The sequence below is a fragment of the Gossypium hirsutum genome, chromosome A05 (assembly GCF_007990345.1).
Source record: "Gossypium hirsutum isolate 1008001.06 chromosome A05, Gossypium_hirsutum_v2.1, whole genome shotgun sequence".
Taxonomy (NCBI): Eukaryota; Viridiplantae; Streptophyta; class Magnoliopsida; order Malvales; family Malvaceae; genus Gossypium; species Gossypium hirsutum.
In genome coordinates, this window is record NC_053428.1 from 76,259,544 (window position 1) to 76,273,038 (window position 13,495).

Sequence of the window (13,495 nt, forward strand, 5' to 3'; positions counted from 1 at the left end):
AATTACATTAAAGCTTATTTAACATATGAACTTACCTCGGTTACAAAAATGGCTATTAGTTCAATTTAGTCCACAACCTTATTCTTTCCCCGGTTTAAACTCAAACTTCATTTTTCTTGATCTATAATATCAAATTTAACTTATTTAATCATTACATTATTCAATTATAGCCCCAAAACACCTTATGGCAAAAAATTACATTTTTGCCCCTAAACTTTTGACATTTTACATTTTAGTATCTAGGATCGTAAAATGATTTTCATTCTATTTCTTCATTACCCAAGCCTAGCCGAACCTTTTTCATGCTCATGAAAGCCCACATTTTTAATTTATTCACACATTACCACATATTTTACAACCTTTTACAATTAGGTCTCTTTTTGACATTTTCATAAAAATTCACTTTGTAAATGTTGTTTAACTAACAACAAACATGCATTTTCTACCATTAAACACCAAAATATAAGCTTATTCAAAATGGGAAAAATTTTAGACTTTGATTTTCTTTCAAATCAGTCCTTAGAATAGCTAAATCAAGTTACAACATTCACAAAAATGTAAAAATCATTAAAAACGGGACAAAGATGGGCTTACAATCGAGCTTGGAAGCTTGGCCAAACCCTAGCTATGTCTTCTCTTTAAAATTTTGGCTAATGGACTAATTTGATGAAGATGAACATCTTTTATTTAGTTTTTTTGTCTTTATTTACTAGATTACCAAAATGCCCTTCACTTAAACGTTGATATTTTTCCCTAACCATGTCCATTTTTGTCCATACTAAAGTATAATGGTCTAATTACCATTTAAGGACCTCTAATTTAGAATTTCATAGCAATTAGACACCTTTAACTTATAGAATTCAAGTTTTGCACCTATTGCAATTTAGTCCTTCTAGACAAATTGGGTACTCAATCGATAAAATTTCTTAACGAAATTTTCACACAATTATTCTATCATGCTGTAGACCTTAAAGTAGTAATTTTTTTTTTACTTCGAATTTATGGTCCCGGAACCATAGTTTCGATTTGACCCAAAAATAGGATATTACAGAGCTCGGTAACCATTGTACGTCGTTAGATATGTTATTGATATATATCTATATATATATATGGAAATTTCCAACACATGTATAATTCAATTGAAAACATATAAATACAATATATTTACACGAACTTACCTCAATAATTAATCATAGATACTGAGGTGACTAATCCGAAACTTTATTTTTGCCCCAATCTAATGTCGTACAAGGTTTGTCTTGACCTAAACAAATAAATTCAACTCAATTCAATAATTATTCTATTTAATTTAACCCAAAATCATATTTTTGCAAAATTACAATTTTGCCATATACTTTTAATTTCTTTTCATCTTAGTCCCTAGCTCATAAAATGAAAATTCATGCAATTTTCCCAAAAACCATCATAGATGGATATCATATAAGTCACTAGCAAGCCCTATATTTCATTTACTTCACAATTTCACCATGTATAATTCTCTAATTTTCAATTTAATCCCTATTTGACAATTTCATCAAAAATCATTTAACAAAAGTTGTTTATCTATCAACAACTAACCATATTATTCCATAAAACATCAAAACTCATACACATTCATTCATGGAAAAACCCTAACCTTTTAACAATTTTAAAAATTAGTCGCTGGGCTAGCTAGATTAAGCTACAACGATCCTGAAAACATAAAAATCATTAAAAACGTGATGAGCAATACTCACATGCAAGCTAAACAAGAAGAGCGAAAAGTTCAAGCTTCCATAGCTTCTTTTCCTTTAATTTTCGGTTGAAGAAAGTAAAAAGATGATACATTGCTTTTGTTCTATTTAATTTATCAATTATTTACCAAATTACTATTATAACCTTTAAAAACATTAAAAATTTCACTAATGCCAAGCCATGTACATCCAATATCTCCATTAATTGTCTAATAACAATAAAAGGACTCATACTTTAAGGTTCTATAGCTATTTAATGCCTTTAGCTACTAGAACTCAACTTTTGCACTTTACGCGATTTAGTTCTTTTTATCAAATTAAGCATGTAAACGGTAAAATTTCTTAACGAAATTTTTATACGGTACTACTATCATGATATAGATAATAAAATAATAATAAAATAAACATTTCAACTTCAGATTTGTGATCCCAAAATCACTATTTTGATTTCACTGAAAATGGGATGTTATAACTCTCCCCCCAAAGGAATTTTTGTCCTCGAAAATCTTACCAGAAAAGAGGTTTGGAAATTGCTTTCTCATAGCTTCCTCGGGATCCTAGTTGGCTTCCTCTATCCTATTTCGTTGCTAAAGAACCTTTGCTAAAGTTATGCTCTTATTTCTCAATTCTTTAATCTCTCGCGCCAGAATTCTGATCGGTTCCTCACTATACGACATATCAGATTGAATCTCAACATCCGCAGGTGAGATAATATGTGAAGGGTCAGATCGGTACCATCGTAACATAGATATGTAAAACATGTTATGAATCTTTTCTAACTCTGACGGCAAAGCAAATTGATACGCTCCTGGTCCGATTCTTTCAATAATCTCATATGGTCCGATAAATCGCAGACTTAGCTTTCCTTTGCGACCAAAATGAAAAACTTTCTTTTAGGACGATACCTTCAGGAATACTCTATCATTTACTTGAAATTCCATGTCTTTAAATTTAAGATTTGCATATGATTTCTGTCAATCCGAAGCTAGTTTCAAACTATCCCAAATCATTTTTACTTTTTCTTCAGTCTCTTAAATCAAATAAACCCCTTGAATCCTTTTCTCACTGAGCTTAGTCCAATATAACAGTGTTCAGCATTTACGACAACACAAATCTTCATACGGTGCCATATTTATGCTCGATTGATAACTATTATTATATGCAAATTCGAACAACAGTAAATATTTGTTCCAGTTGCCTTCGAATTCTAATACACAACAACAAAGCATATCTTTGAGTATCTAAATTACTCGTTCGAACTGACTATCGGTATGAAGATGAAATGCAATGCTAAAATGCAACCGCGTGCCTAGAACTTTCTGTAAATTTTTCTAGAATCGTGATGTAAACCACGGATCTCTATACTAGATAATAGAAATTGGCACCCTGTGCAATCTGATGATCTCAGAAATTTATAATTCAGCTAATTTCTCGATGGAATAATCTGTATGTACCAAAATAAAATGCATAGATTTCATCAAACGATCAACGACACTTCAAATTGCATCTTTCTTTCTCAGAGATAGAGGTAAACCCAGTACGAAGTCCATTGTAACTCGATCCTATTTCCATTCCAGTATCATCATTGTCTGCAATATTCCAGAAGGTACCTGATGTTCAGCTTTAACTGGCTGACATACTAAACATTTCGATACATAATCAGAAATCACACATTTCATTCTCGGCCATTAGTACATTTATTTCAAATCACTGTACATCTTATTACTTCCCAAATGAACATGCAAGCTACCACTATGAGCTTCGTGCAAGATTTTTCGAATGAGCTCTGGATTCTTCAGTACACAATTCTACCGCTGAAGCATAAGCAATCATCGGGTCCAACTTGAAATTCTGAATCAGAAGTTGACTTACTTTGTGTTATTTAGCTTCCAACTCGTCATCAAACTTCTGAGCTTCACAGATCTGCTATAAAAACGTCAGTTTAGCTTTTAACTCGGCTAAGATTGAACTATCATCAGATAATCTCAGTCGTGTATTCATCGCTTGCAAAGCAAATAAAGACTTTCTACTCAGAGCATCAGCAACTAAATTCTCTTTACCCGGATGATAATCAATGATCAAATCATAATCTTTCAATAGCTCGAGCCACCTGTGCTGTCTTAGATTCAAATCTTTCTATGACATCAAATACTTCAAACTTTTATGATCGGTAAATATATGACACTTTTCGCTGTATAAATGGTGTTGCCAAATTTTCAATACAAACACAATAGCTTTAAAATTTAAGCCATGTGTTGGATAATTCTTTTCGTGTGGCTTTAACTGTCTGGAAGCATAAGCTATTACTTTGCCTTCTTGCATCAAAACACATGTAACAGCCCGTTTTAGGGTTAAATAAAAAAATGGTTTTGAGACCATTAATTTGAAGTAGAAATATTTATTTATTTTATTATTTTTTATGGTCTACAGTATGATTGAATGATTGTGTGAAACTTTTGTTAAGAAATTTTATCGATAGAATGTCCAATTTGACTAATAGGACTAAATTGCAATAGATGCAAAATATGTGTTTTAGAAGCTAGAGGTGTCTAATTTCTATGAAACTTTAATTTGGAGGTCCTTAAATGGTAATTTGACCATTATACTCTAAGTTGGACAAAATTGGACATGGTTAGGTGAAATTTCAAAGTTTGGCAATTAGGGCATTTTGGTCATTTGGTTAATAAAGACAAAATAAAACAAATAAAATATGTCATCTTCTCAATTTCATCTTTCCATAGCTGAATTTCAAGGTGTCTCCATAACTAGGGTTTTGGCCAACTTCCAAGCTCGATTGTAAGTCCGTCTTTGGCCCATTTTTAATAATTTTTATGTTTTTGAAGTTGTCTTAACCTAATCTAGCTATTTCAAGGACTAATTTGAAAGAAAGATCAAAGTCTAAAATTTAACCATGTTGAACATTTTTGTATTTTGATGTTTAATGGTATAAAATGAATGTTTGGTGTTAGATAAACAACATTTACCAAGTGATTTTTGATGAAAATGTCAAATAAGGACCTATTTGTAAAAGTTGTAAAATGTGTGTAAAAATGTGAATAAATGAAACATTTGATCTATTATGAGTAATATTAATATTCGGCTAAGCTTGGGTAATGAAGAAATTGAATGGAAATCATTTTACGAGCCTAAGGACTAAAATGTAAATAATTGAAAAGTTAGGGGCAAAATGTAATTTTTTCCATAAGGTGTTTTTGGGATTAAATTGAATAATGTGATGATTGAATGAGTTAAATATGGTATTATAGATCAAGAAAGAAGAGGTTCTGACCTAGACTGGGGAAAGAACAAGGTTGTGTACTAAATCGAACTATTTGCCATTTTGTACCGAGGTAAGTTCGTATGTTAAAAATAAGCTTTAGAATAATTGTATTTAAATGCTTTAATATTGCATCAATTGTATGTTTGATTATGTGAATGACTATAATACTACAAACGAGTTCGACGATAATTCGAAAAGTGAGAAATCCCGTTGAACCTTAGAAATAAATTAGGATACAAGTGACATGTCACTAGGGTTATTATGTGTTATGTGATTATGTGATCCGGGTCTTGTACGTCCTACCGGTGGCTGAGTATACCGGCATATGTTGCGGATACTTGATAGCTTGTGTGAGCAGTACCATGTAGCCACGTCTTGACTGACAGCTTGTGTGAGTAGACCCGTTGATAGCTCGAGAGTGAGCAATTATGTAATATGTGGCACTTAGTGTGCAAATTTCTCAAGTATCCAACATTGTTATTCCGAGTGGTTCACGGGTATGTCAAAGTTGAGAATATGTGTAAGTTCATTTCGAGATGGTTCAGGTATGTACGTAAAGCTCATGTTTATTAAATGTTTGAAATGATGAAAATGATGTAAGTTTAGTGGTGGAATGAATTATAATCATGAGACTATGGTAAATTTACATTCAATTATGTTATAATATATAGATGTTATATGCATGGTAAGGTTGCTCATTTAGTGATGGAATGAATTATAATCATGAGACTATAGTAAATTTACATTCAATTATGTTATAATATATAGATGTTATATGCATGGTAAGGTTGCTCATTTCTTGCATACAAGCTTACTAAGCTATATAGCTTACTCCGTTTATTTTCCATGTTGTTATAGTGTCCCCAAGTTAACTCAGATCAGAGATCGTTGGAGATTCAAATCACACTATCAAACTCTCATTTTTTGGGTATTGATGATCTTAGTACTTTGAAAGTATGGCATGTATAGGGACTTGGTCATTTTATTATATGTGTCATTTGATTTGGCCAAATGTATTGGTCTATATTTATTTAAAGTGATTTGGTATTTAACCATATAATTGGCTTATTTTGGATAATGTGGTAGTAAGCCTAAGTATATTCATATATGTGCCAATGTCTTTGGTGATATGGTCATGGTATGCTTGGTGAATGATGGAATGTGTTTCATAGCATGAATGTGAAATGTTTGGAAATGTGATCTATTGATGAGATGATGAATTGGTGTACAAATAGGTATCTTGAAAGTAGTTAATTGAAGCTTGGTGAATGTGAGATTTGCATGATTGATTTAGGGCATAATAAATGTTGTTAGTATGATAGATGGTGCTATTGTATTAGCATGTGTTGGTCATATTTGTGGATGTTTTGGTTGCCTAAGTATGTTATGTTTTGTGCCTTTGAATTGGTGCAAGTGTATGTGTGAATAAGGGTGGAAAATGGCTTGATAAATAACCTTTATTTTGTCCACACGGGTAGACACAAGGGCGTGTGTCTAGGCCGTGTGTGACACGTTATCTGCCCTATGGGCATGTGTCTTGGCCGTGTGTCCCCTGCACCTTAATTTTGAGAAACAAAATGCTCAGAATTGAGCACACGGGCAGAGATACGGGCGTGTGTCCTGGGCATGTGAAGTCTGCATTTAATTTGTGAAAATTTAATTATCCATACGGCCTAGCACACGAGCGTGTAACTTGGTTGTGTGACATCAATTTGTTCATGCATTGCATAACAAAGAGTTACATGGGGTAGGGACACGGGCGTGTGTAGCCACACAGCCTCCCTATACGGGCGTGTCCCATATCCACACGGGCTTGTGACCCCTTTTTTGTAGAAAAATTTTCTAAGTTCTGCAGAAATTCCTAAAGTTCTCGGTTTAGTCTTGAACCACTTCCAAAGCATGGTTTGGGCCTCGTAGGCTCGTACTAGGGACTTTATGATTAAATGTGAGTGGTTTTAATTTGGACGCAAATTTTGTGACTCTACTTGTATGATCGTTTGTGATGTAAGTCTGGTAATGCCTTGAACCTTGTTTCAACGTTGAATACAGGTAAGGGGTGTTACAAAACAACCTAAACCATTCAAAAATGCATCACCGAAAATCACATATCCTTTACCTTATTCAGGTTGGACTAGAACTGGTGCCTTAGTCAGTAGTGCTTTCAATTGATTGAAACTTTGCTGACATTTCTCGGACCATTCAAATTTCACATCTTTCTATAGTAGTCGCGTCATCGGTGTTGCAATCATCGAGAATCCCTTGACAAACCTTCTGTAATAACTGCCTAATCCCAAAAAACTTCTAACTTCAAATACGTTTCTCAGAGGTTTCTTGTCAATAACTACCGAAATTTTACTCGGATCAACTCTAATGCCATCGATCGATACAATATGTCCCAGAAAACCAACTTCTCAGAGCCAAAATCCACATTTGCTAAAATTGGCAAACAGTTGTTTATCACGCAGAATTTGCAATATAACTCTCAAATGCTTGGCATGATCAAACTCATCTCGTGAATATATCAAAATGTCGTCAATGAAAACCAAAATGAATCGTTTAAGTACGGTCTGAAGATTCTATTCATCAAATTCATAAATACTGCAAGTGCATTAGTTAAACGAAACGACATCAGAAGAAATTCATGATGTCCGTACTTGGTTCTGAATGTAGTTTTCAGCACATCCGAATCTTTAACTTGTAGCTGATAGTAACCAGAACGAAGGTCAATCTTTGAGAATACTACTACACCTTTCAACTGATCAAACAGATTGTCAATTCACAATATTGGATACTTATTCTTGGTTGTAACCTTGTTGAGTTTACGATAGTCAATACACAATCTCATCGATCCATTATTCTTCTTAACAAACAGAACAAGTGCACCCCAAGGTGAGAAACTAGGTCGAGCAAAACCCCTAACTGTCAATTCTTGCAACTGTGCTTTCAACTCTTTGAACTTAGTAGAAGCCACTCTGTATGGTGTTATCGATATTGGTGATGTCCACGGTACTAGTTCAATAGCAAAATCAACCTCTGTAATCGGCGGTAATCCATATAACTCTTCTGGAAGCACATCAGGATACTCACAAACCACTAGCACTGATTCAAGCTTCAACTTAGACACTTTAGAATCCAGTACATATGCAAGGTAAGCATCGTAACCTTTTCTCACATATTTCTATGCTGACATAGCTGAAATAACAACACGCAACCCACTCAAATTGTCTGATTCAATCTGAAATGTCTCACCGTTCTGACATTTCAATACAATAAGCTTTCATCTATTGTTCACAACAGCATCGTGCAGAGTTAGCCAATCCATGCCCAAAAACACATCAAACGACAATAACATCAAGTCAGCCAAAAAACTGTAACCCGAAGTCATCAAAGGACAATTTTTGCAAACTTTATCAATTAATACATACTGACCTGGGGATTCGACACTTTGACCACGAAAGTGGACTCAACAGGTAATTTCTTATTAGATTCTAAATTCGTGCATACATACGAATGGGTTGATCCCGGATCAACCAAAACAGTAACATCATTATTAAAAATAGAGAAAGTACTAGTAATAACATCTGGCGTATAAGCTTCTTCTCAAGCATGAATAGTGTAAGCTCTAGCAGGTTGTCTTGCTTCAGATCTCATAGCAGAATCTTTTGTTACACCATAGCTACTACTCACATTTTCGAGGTTACGAGGGGGTCTACCTCTTGTAGAAGTGTTGCTCAGCCTCATAGTCTGAACTTTTTCTTTCTCAGATTTCTCTGGGCAATCTCTAAGATAGTGCTCGAAAGAACCACACCTGAAACTTGCTGTATTGTTTAATCTACATTTACCGTAGTGTGGTCTTACAGTGCTTTTGTAACACCCCTTACCCATACCCGAGATCGAGACAAAGTACGAGGCGTTACCAGACATATATTTGGACACTTTCAGAAATTACAGGTTATAAAATTTCATTCTAATTTAAAATCGACTAAACAACATTATAGTATCCCAGTTATGGACCTACAAGGTCCAAAACATACATTAAAAGTGCTCCAGGACTAAACCGAGAATTAAAGAAAATTTTAGACAAATTACTAGGGTTATACCTCACACGCCCATGTGGAGGCAAAGCACACGCCCGTGTGCTTAGGGACACGGGTGTTGAATTATTTGGATTTGTTTTTCAATTTGAACCTACAGGGGTTTTCACATGGCCAAGCACACGCCCGTGTTCCTGTCCCGTGTCCCTCACATGACCTAGACACGCCCGTGTCCAAAAACCTGGACATTCTATTTATGATGTCATCATTCATTTTGAGGCATACGACCAATGCACACACCCTTGTGCTAGGCCATGTCCTCCACATGGTTGAGACACACGACCATGTCTCTACTCGTGTGTTTACTACTATGTAAATTGTGTAATACCCCATACCCGTATCCTACGCCAGGGCGGAATACGAGGCGTTACCTAACTTGAACTCATACTTACAACTAATTCTGAGTCTTCATGACTTGGAAAATTTGAAACTTTCTTAAACTTATCAATATATTCTTAATATGGGCTTAGAGGCCCAAAACACATATCAAAATCATTCGGGACTAATCCAGGTCCTTTTTTCCAACTATAGAGAAATGTCACTTGACACAGGGGCACACGCACATGTGGGAGGGGCAACACGCCCGTGTGAGCATTCTAACATGGCTGTGTTGATGGCCCATGTGTCTCACACGGCCTAAGTAAGACAGGGACATGCCCATGTTCTCCACCGGTATGGAAATAATTCTAAATGCACACCTACAGGGGTTTTCACACGGCTTGGCACATGCCCGTGTCCTTCACACGGCCATGACACGCCCGTGTCCTAGCCTGTGTGCAAAAACCTAGACATTCTATTTCTAACGTTAGCAATTCTTAAGGGCCATACGACCAAGTCGTACACCCGTGTGCTAGGCCGTGCCCTTCACACGGTTGAGTGATAAACCGTAATTTATACATATTTTTATCCCATGTTTAGTATATTTTTGGATGAATTATCCTTAGAGTTGGTGAATTCGATGCTCCTAATCCTTTAATTTCATGTTTTATACTTAGGTGAGCATAGGAGAGTAAAAAGAGTGAGAAACGAACCAAAAACAGAGAAAATGGGTCAACGTGGGAAATCAATACAGCCTGGACTTCCTCACACGGGTAGTTCACACGCCCGTGTCCATTCAACAGACTCGAACATAGTTTGAAGCAATCAAACACGGGCGTGTCCCTGTCGAGCCCAGTCTAGTCCTATTCGGAAAAGGCCACTCTTGAGGGTTGAGAAGAATTCTAAAGCCTATATAAACACCTCAAGAGGTACCAAAAAGAGACACATGGAGTAAGAGGCAAGGAATTATTCGAAGAAAGCCGATTGATCCATCTCAGAAGCCGGATTATCCTTCAAGACTGAAGATCTCCCTTCAATTTCCTTCAGAAGTTTTTGGGTTTTCTTTATGTTTTGTTATCATTATTCTTCTGAGATGTTTTCTTTTACACTTATGAACTAAACCCCCTAAATACCTAAGGGGAATGAAACCTAAGACGAATCTTGTTATTATTTTTTGAATTATATGATAAATATTTGACTTGTTCTTAATTATGAGTTCTTAATACTTGCTTTAATATTCCAGGATATTGATTCAAGTATTGATGTGCTTATTCAGAGGAGCAAAAGTCCCTGTCTAAGAGTAGATCTTGCATAATTAAGCGGAGTTGATTGCACGCCTAGACATAGGGTGACATAATTTTGCCAGATTAGGGTGAAACCTAATAAAGGAATCCATAGATCGAGTTAAAGCAACACTAGGGGTTTTAATTAGAAAGAGATTTCATTAATCAACCTAGGGTTGATGTTGTTAGTCTCGAGAGAGATAATAATATACCTTAGGGATTTCTATGGATTAAGTCAAGTGAATAAATCGTCTGATTAGAGTCAATAACAAGTGAAGTCTAAGTGGATTTTTCCCTTAGGTATTGTCCAAATCATTTAGTTTTCCCAAAAGTTATTTCCCCAATTTACTTTCTGTGCATTCTTAGTTTAGTAATTAATTTAGATAAAACAAACCCCTTTATTTTTAGGCTAGATAATAGAAAGAGAGTTAATACTAGTACTTTTAGTTTCTTTGGGTTCGACATCCCGATCTTGCCATAAGCTATACTACTGTTCGATAAGGTGTGCTTGCCTTTGTCGTGATAATATTTAGTTTTCAAGAACGGACATTCATAAATTATAAAACTTATCACGATTCACATCACATCAAGTTTTTAGCACCGTTGCTGGGGAACTAAGATATTAGGAACACTTAATTTTTATTACTTTAGCCATTTACTTTATTGCAATTTAAATTTTATTTTGATTTTTGTTACTAAATTTTCTTTTTCCTTCTGCAGGTTTTTATAGTTTATGACTAGAAGAAACCTGTCAAGACCATTACTTTTTGATATTGAGATTGATCGCACAGCTCGCATAAACTGAAGAGAAATAAGGTGAAGCCTAAGATACACAGAGGAAGAGCAAGAGGAAGATATTTTCACCACAACCGGGGAGATGGCTGAAAATCATGAAAACCCACTACCTACTGCAATTGCTGCTGATCCAGTAAATCTGAATCCTGCTCCACGCACTATGGATGATTATGCTAAACCTACTTTAACAGGAATTGAGTCAAGTATAGTTAGGCCTGCTGTTGCTGCAAATAGTTTTGAACTGAAACCTAACACAATTCAAATGATCCAACAGTTTGTTCAGTTTGATGGTTTGCAGGAAGAGGACCCAAACTCTCATTTGGTGAATTTCTTAGAGTTTTACGACACTTTTAAGATCAATGCCATTTTTGCTGATGCCATTCGCCTTCGGTTGTTTCCCTTTTCGTTGAGGAACAAAGCTAAACAGTGGTTGAACTCGTTACCACGAGGGTCAATCACTATTTGGGAACAAATGACTGAAAAATTCTTACTTAAATATTTTTCGCCGGCTCAAATGACTAAGTTGAGGAATGACATCTCTTCTTTTGTGCAGATGGATCTCGAAACACTTTATGATGCATGGGAGAGATACAAGGATCTTTTGAGAAGGTGCCCTCACCATGGATTACCACTCTGGCTGCAGGTTCAAACTTTTCACAACAGCCTGAATCCTTCGACTAGACAGATGATTGATGTAGCTACTGGTGGGACTATTAATAATAAGACACCTGAGGTGGCTTACGAATTTATTGAAGAGATGTCACTGAATAATTATCAGTGGCAAGTCATGAGGACAAAGCCAACAAAAACAGCGGACGCTTTTAATGTCGATTTGGTCACCATACTCTCTAATCAAGTAGAACTTTTGAATAGAAAAATTGATGGTTTACTTGGTTCTTCATAGGTTCACCCAGTAATGCAATGCAATGTAAGTGGATGAGGAACGAGCAATTCAGAATACCCACCTTATGGCCACAACATAGAAAACAAGCAATTAAATTATATGGGTAATAGTCCTCGACCTCAAAATAGTTCTTATAATAACACTTACAATGCAAGATGGAGGAGCCACCCAAATATCTCATGGGGAGACTAAGGGAATCAAAGACCACCACCCCCTCCAGGCTTGCAACAAGAACCTTACTAGCAAGAGAAAAATTCAAACCTTGAGGAAATGATGTCAAAATTTATTTCAGTAGCGAAAACTTGTTTTCAGAACACTGAAACTGCACTTAAAAATTAGTAAGCATCATCCAAGGACTCAAGAATCAAATTGGGCAGCTGGCTAAGATGATTTCAGAAAGACCATCAGGAAGTCTACCTAGTAACACCGAACCCATTCCAAAAGAGCATGTCAATGCAGTTACACTAAGAAGTGGGAAAGTGTTAGCTGAATCCGAAAAGAAGCCACCATAAGAAGTTGACAGAAACAAAAGAGAGGAGGTAAAACCTGAAAACAATGACAATCCAATGCCAAAGGAATATAAACCACCAATCCCATATCCAGCAAAGTTGAAAAAAGACCGCATGGATGCATAATTCGGTAAATTTCTTGAACTTTTTAAACAACTGCATATTAACTTGCCTTTTGTTGAAGCTATATCATAGATGCCTACATATGCAAAATTTTTAAAGAAGCTTCTAACAAAGAAAATGAAGTTTGAAGACCTATCTATAGTGGAACTTAATGAGGAGTGCTTAGCCATACTCCAAAATAAACTGCCCACCAAACTTAAAGATCCAGGAAGTTTTACTATTCCCTGCTTAATTGGCAGTTTGAATGTTGATAAGGCACTTGCTGATTTAGGCCCTAGCATTAATTTGATGCCATATAAAATGTTTAAACAACTTGGTCTTGGGGAACCTAAACCAACTAGGATGAGTATTCAATTAGCTGATAGATCTATTAAATATCCTACGGGAATTATAGAAGACGTACTTGTAAAAGTAGATAAATTTATATTCCCTGTTGATTTCGTGGTGCTTGACATG

General features: G+C 35.5%; 1 non-coding gene across 1 annotated transcript; it reads right to left on the minus strand.

Moving 5' to 3' along the window:
• Positions 1-12,023: 12,023 nt before the first annotated feature.
• On the minus strand, positions 12,024-12,130 carry LOC121229730 (small nucleolar RNA R71). The gene has a single exon (XR_005927685.1). It is a non-coding gene; the product is annotated as a small nucleolar RNA R71 (small nucleolar RNA).
• Positions 12,131-13,495: the final 1,365 nt, after the last annotated feature.